The sequence below is a fragment of the Pipistrellus hanaki genome (genome assembly GCF_964339955.1).
Source record: "Pipistrellus hanaki genome assembly, chromosome: 16".
Taxonomy (NCBI): domain Eukaryota; kingdom Metazoa; phylum Chordata; class Mammalia; order Chiroptera; family Vespertilionidae; genus Pipistrellus; species Pipistrellus hanaki.
This window is the reverse complement of record NC_140518.1, coordinates 13,266,368-13,272,393: the sequence shown is the minus strand read 5'-3', so window position 1 is coordinate 13,272,393 and position 6,026 is coordinate 13,266,368.

Sequence of the window (6,026 nt, the reverse complement as noted above, 5' to 3'; positions counted from 1 at the left end):
GTAGGAGGAGAGCAACGGGAGGGGGGTATTAAAAAAAAGAAAAGAAAAGGGGGGGAAAAAAAAAAAAGGCAAGAAAGAAGCTCTTAGATTTCCAACACATGGAAAAACCCGGGGAGCAAGCACCCCGCCTCGTCCGATCTCGGGGCCCCGCGGGAGCCTTCCGGGTTTTCGGTGGAGCCTCTCGTCGTCCTCCATACGCCTCACCTCCGCCGGGCTGAGGATCCGAGGCGTCCGAGGAGCGAAAAGTTCTCCCCCTGAGCCACAGCGAGGGGTGTCAGGGTGGGAGTTGGGGGGGTTCTCTAGAAGCGGTGGCCATTCCTTGCGCCCCGGCTGCGCTAGCTGGGCCGGGGAGGGTGGGGGGCGGAGAGCAGAATCCCGGCGGGTGTTCGGAGGCTCTTCCCTTCGGAGCCAGGAGCCCAGGCTTCGCACGTCTCCCTCCGGCCTCTGCCTCCCGGCCCCTGCCAGCTCCCCCTTTAAATTTTTTTTTTCTTTTTTTTTTTTTTCTCTTCTCTCTCTCTCTCCTTTAATCTAATTTCTTCCAACTCCACCTTTGTTGTTAATCGGCGTCACGCCGGGGCCAGCCAATCCTCGCCACGCAATCAGCTTGTCAAAAAGCCTGGGCCAGCCCTGGGAAAGCAGGCCACGGGCGCGGCCCCCACGGCCGCCCTCTCCCTCTGCCCCGCCGGCGGCCGGAGCCCCGCGGGGAGCCTGGCGCCCGGGCCTCCCCGCCCGAGCCGAGCCGCGGCGGGCAGCCTGCGCCAGGCCTCCCGCGCTCCGGCACCCCGCGGCCGGGAGATCGGGAAGCCTGGGCGGGGGCCGCGATCTGCCCTCCCCCTGCAGCCGGCCGCGGTTGTCTGTCTCTGCCTCGCCTCCTCCTCGGAGGGACGTTTATGGGGACGCGGGGAGCCAGAAGATGGGAGAACGCCTGGTTCCAACAGGCCTGACTGCGGCGTGAGCCCCAGCTCTGCAGGCAGCCATGGCTCCTGCTCCCAGGCCGCCCGTCTCCCGCACCCACTCGGCTCCGGCCCACGTCTCCGCCAGCCGGGTCTCCAGCCCCTGTGGACGCGGCCCTGGCACACAGCCTGCTGCATCCTCACAAAGCCGCCTCGCTGCTGTTGTAATTCCTCTTGTCTCCTGGGAGAAACGAGATTCCTTTCCCAGGACTCCACAGCCCTTGTCTGCCACGTTTCACAAACAGGGAGGGAAGCCCTGTCAGGATCTGGGGTGTCCAGATTTTTCAGTGGGCAGGGCCTGGAACAGGGGTGCTTCTACCTTAATGATAACGCAGCTGGAGTCTCCAGGCCCCTCGTTTGTAGGGTTGTCTAAGACCCTGTGCTTAATTTTTGACTCATCATTCGATGTTTTAAAAAAATATATTTTATTGATTTTTTTTTACGGAGAGGAAGGGAGAGGGATAGACAGAAACATCAATGAGAGAGAAACATCGATCAGCTGCCTCTCGCACACTCCCTACTGCGGATGTGCTCCCAGCCAAGGTACATGCCCTTGACGGGAATCAAACCTGGGACCCTTGAGTCTGCTGAGCCAAACCATTTAGGGCATCATTTGATATTTTTGTTAATGAGTTACCTCTCCTCACCCCCGCCCAGAAAAAAAAAATTTTTTTAAACAGTGTCAGCCACAGAAATCCAGTTCTGCCCTTGGACCATACACAGGGCGTTTTGTGTAGGATCAAGCCATCTCACAGGAACTGACTTTCTTGTTTTGACTGGGAAACAGCAAAGCATTTGGAAAAAGTGGTCCCAGCTTCCCAGCATCTCAGCTTCCCCACCATGTTAATAGTGTGAGTCTGACCCAGCCACCTGATCCCATGTTCCTTATTATAAAATTAGAGCCAAAACCGGTTTGGGTCAGTGGATAGAACATCAGCCTGCAGACTGAAGGGTCCCAGGTTTGATTCTGGTCAAGGGCATGTACCTTGGTCGTGGGCACATCCCCAGTAGGGGGTGTGCAGGAGGCAGCTGATCAATGATTCTCTCTCATCGATGTTTCTAATTCTCTATCTCTCTCCCTTCCTCTCTGTAAAAAACTCAATAAAATATATTTTAAAAAATAAAATTAGAATAACAATCCTATATTCTCTGCTTTCCTCACCAGGGTTGGAGAGCCAAGCGAAAAGATATATGTAAAATTCTTCACAGTGTTACTTGCCACAATTAACAGTGGGAGAAACTTAAACCCCAAGGAACTCCCAAGTCTCCCATGCACAGATCTGGAGTCCAGGTGCCCTGCCTCCTGGCCCTGAACATAATGGCCGGGCGAAAGGACCTTTCGGTAAAGTGCTTTGGAATAAAACAGGATGAATGTGAATCACAAGAATGATTATTATTGACTTTTCATTCCTTGGGCAGCAAAAATCATGGCTGGCACTCTTCCCACTTGGAAACCGACTGGCTTGTTTTACATCTATTCCGTCCCTTGGTGAGGTCAGAAGGCTAGGACTTGGGCTCTGGGCCAGAGCATGAGGGAATCTGCCCTTGGTCCTTTGCCTTTGCCTCCTCTCCCAATTTACCCATCCCTCCCTTCCAGCTTTCTGCCCTGTGACCTGGAGCGGAGCCTCCGCATTCCACAGCCCCAGCCCAGGCTGGTGACAAGGCATAATCCTGACTGCAAGCTCTCTGCTTGGCCCCAGCCTTTGCCCGGGCTGCCAGTATTTCAGCAGCAGCTCATGTAAAACCCCCGGTGTGCCTGGAAAGCGTTAACCAAAATGTGGTACTTGAGTTCCTAGTGTGTTCGCGGAGTAATTTTAGATAGGGTATAGGTGAACATATTTTTTCCAAAGTTATATATTTTAATGTGTTTTGGAAATGTCCTGTTTTTAACGTGTATATATATATATATATATATATATATATATATATATATATATTTAATTGATTTCAGAGAGGAAGGGAGAGGGAAAGAGAGAGAGAAACATCAAGATGAGAGAGAATCATTGATCAGCTGCCTCCTGCATGCCCCCTACTGGGGATCGAGCCCACAACCCAGGCATGTACCCTTGACTGGAATGAAACCCAGGACCCCTCAGTCTGCAGGCTGATGCTTTATCCATTGAGCCAAACCAGCTAGGGTGAAATGTCCTGTTTTTAAATTTTTATTTAAGACTAGAGGCCCGGTACACAAAATTTGTGCAGGGAGGGAGGGTCCCTCAGCCTAGCCTGTACCCTCTCCAATCCAGGACCCCTCAGGGGATGTCTGACTGCCTCTCACAATCCAGGACCTCTAGCTCCTGACCACTTGCCTGCCGGATCACCCCTAACTATCTCTGCCTGATCGCCCCTAACTGCTCCCCCTACTGGCCTGATTGCCCCTAATTGCTCCCCTGCTGGCCTGATTACCCCACACCCGGGACCCAGGATTCCCTCCCTCTGGCCCCCCATAGGCACCTAGGACACTGGTCGACTTTGCCGGGGTCAGCTACAGCTGCAAGGGATCATGGGAAGGAGGCTTCACCCCTGTCCGGTCTTAGTTGCAGACACTTGGGACTTGGGGTGGAAGGCTTGTCCCTCTCCCAGGCCGCAGCCTGGCTGGTCCCTATTCCTCTCTCATGAGTTCATTTGTGCTTAGCTGGTCCCCCTTCCTCTCTCCCCAGTATTGAGTGTCTGAGGCCTGAGGGCATGATGATTATTTGCAAATTAGCTCTTTATTATATAGGATAGTGACATAAAGACTTCTCCCTGTCTCCTTTCTTTTTTGGGGAGGGGGGGGGAGCTACTGTCCTTTATTTATTTTTGTTTTTTTTAATTAAGGTAGAGCCCTGACCGGTTTGGCTCAGTGGGTAGAGTGTTGGCCTGCAGACTGAAGGGTCCCAGGTTCAATTTTGGTCAAGGGCATGTATCTTGGCACATCCCCAGTAGGGCGTGTGCAAGAGGCAGCTGATCGATGATTCTATTTCATCAATGTTTCTAACTCTCTATCCTTCTCTCTTCCTCTTTGTAAAAAAATCAATAAAATGTGGCTGTGGGCACCACCATCTTTGAGGGTGTGACAGTCAATTAGTATATTCCCTCCTTATTGGCTGTGGGCACTGATTAGCATATTCTCTCTTTATTAGATAGAATATGTAGCCTGGCTGATGTGGCTCAGTGGTTGACTTGTGAATCAGGAGGTCACGGTTCGATTCCCAGTTAGAGCACATGCCTGGGTTGTGGGCTTGATCCCCAGTGTGAGGCTTGCAGGAGGCAGCCCATCAATGATTCTCTCCCATCATTGATGTTTCTATTTCTCTCTCCCTCTCCCTTCCTCTCTGAAATCAGTAAGAATATTTTTTAAAGTATGTAAATTAGTGTTACATAGAAATAAATCTAGAGGAATATGCTCTAAATTATTTTTAAATATATTTTATTGATTTTTTACAGAGTGGGAGGGAGAGGGATAGAGAGTTAGAAACATCAATGAGAGAGAATCATTGATCAGATGCCTTCTGCACACCCCCCACTGGGGATGTGCCCGCAACCAAGGTACATGCCCCCGACTAGAATAGAACCTGGGGCCTTTCAGTCCGCAGGCTGGCGCTCTATCCACTGAGCCAAACCGGCTTCAGCTGCTCTAAATTATTAACAGTGCTTACTGGGGATGGTTATTGGAGGCTTTTATTCTCGGTGTTAAGTAGTTCCATAATCCTGTTTTATAATATACATGCATCCTCTTTTGAAAGTTGGACATATGAAGATATGTTTAAGAAGAGAGATGGTTGCATGCCTGTGAAGGTCTCCTCTCAGCCTGCAAAGCATTCTTTTGTTCATCTTGGAAAAAGGTCAGCTGGACGCTCGCTGTCTGTGCTGTCCTTGCCAAGCTCCCGGACCGTGGTCCACACCTCCTGCGTCTGCTTCCTTACCAGCCCTTCCTTCCTCGCCGCCTGTCACCTGGCCGTGGGCCCAGGTGCCTGGGAAAGAAACAACCTCTGAGCTCACCCTGTGGCCTGTCCACCCATAAGGCTTTCCACTATGTCATTTGACTTTGCTGAGCAATTTTACCCACTTTATCTTTAGTAGATTTCTTGGATGTTTTCCATTTTCTAAACCCTTATTCCCTCAAGACATCCCCCTCTCTCTTCGCTGGGCCAGCTCTTACGTTACCCTTAGCAGCCGAAGCAAATGCCTGTCTCCAGGAACTCTTGCCTCACCCTCCCCCCCTTCTGTTCTCACTACTCCCTGCAGAATGCTCATCACGTCACCGCTGTTGAACACCTGGCTCCCATGCTGTCTGGAGCTCCTCTGAGGATGGGGGCTCAGTCCCCTGCCTGCTATTGACCCACATGCAGATTCCCAGTCTGCCTCCTGCAGCCAATCCCGCCTGCAGATAGCTCCCAAGTGAATCACTTCATACTGCTCCCCCGTTCAAGAGCCTGCAATGACTTCCTCGTGAACCTGCTGAATCAAGTCGAAACCTTCAAGGGCTGGTAAGTGGGTGAAATTACTGAGCAAAATCAAAGAATTTGGACCAACAGAGCAAAGCCTACAATACACTGCAGATAATATATAGACACACACACACACATACACACAAACACACACACCACAAAACAACTGCAGAGAGACATTTTTGAGAAATACAATTATATTTAATTACACTAAAAGGAAAGTTAACTGTTCAGTAGGGGGACAAAGTTTTAAGAGCAAGATGACAAGATGTGAGACTATTTTTACAAGGTCTAAAATAAACGAAGAGTAGAATCTTCCAGAATCTCTTGCAAATCCACATCCAAAATATTCCATTGAAATATGGCCAAGTGCCCTAACCAGTTTGGCTCAGTGGACAGAGCGTCAGCCTGGGCCTGTGAACTGAGGGTCCCATGTTCGATTCAGTCAAGGGCATGTACCTTAGTTGTGGGCACATCCCCAGTGGGGAGTGTGCAGGAGGCAGCTGATCGATGTTTCCCTCTCATCGATGTTTCTAACTCTCTATCCCTTTCCCTTCCTCTCTGTAAAAAAAAATCAATAAAATATATTTAAAAAAGGAAAGAAATATGACCAAGTGATATGAAAAGACAATTTATAGAAGAG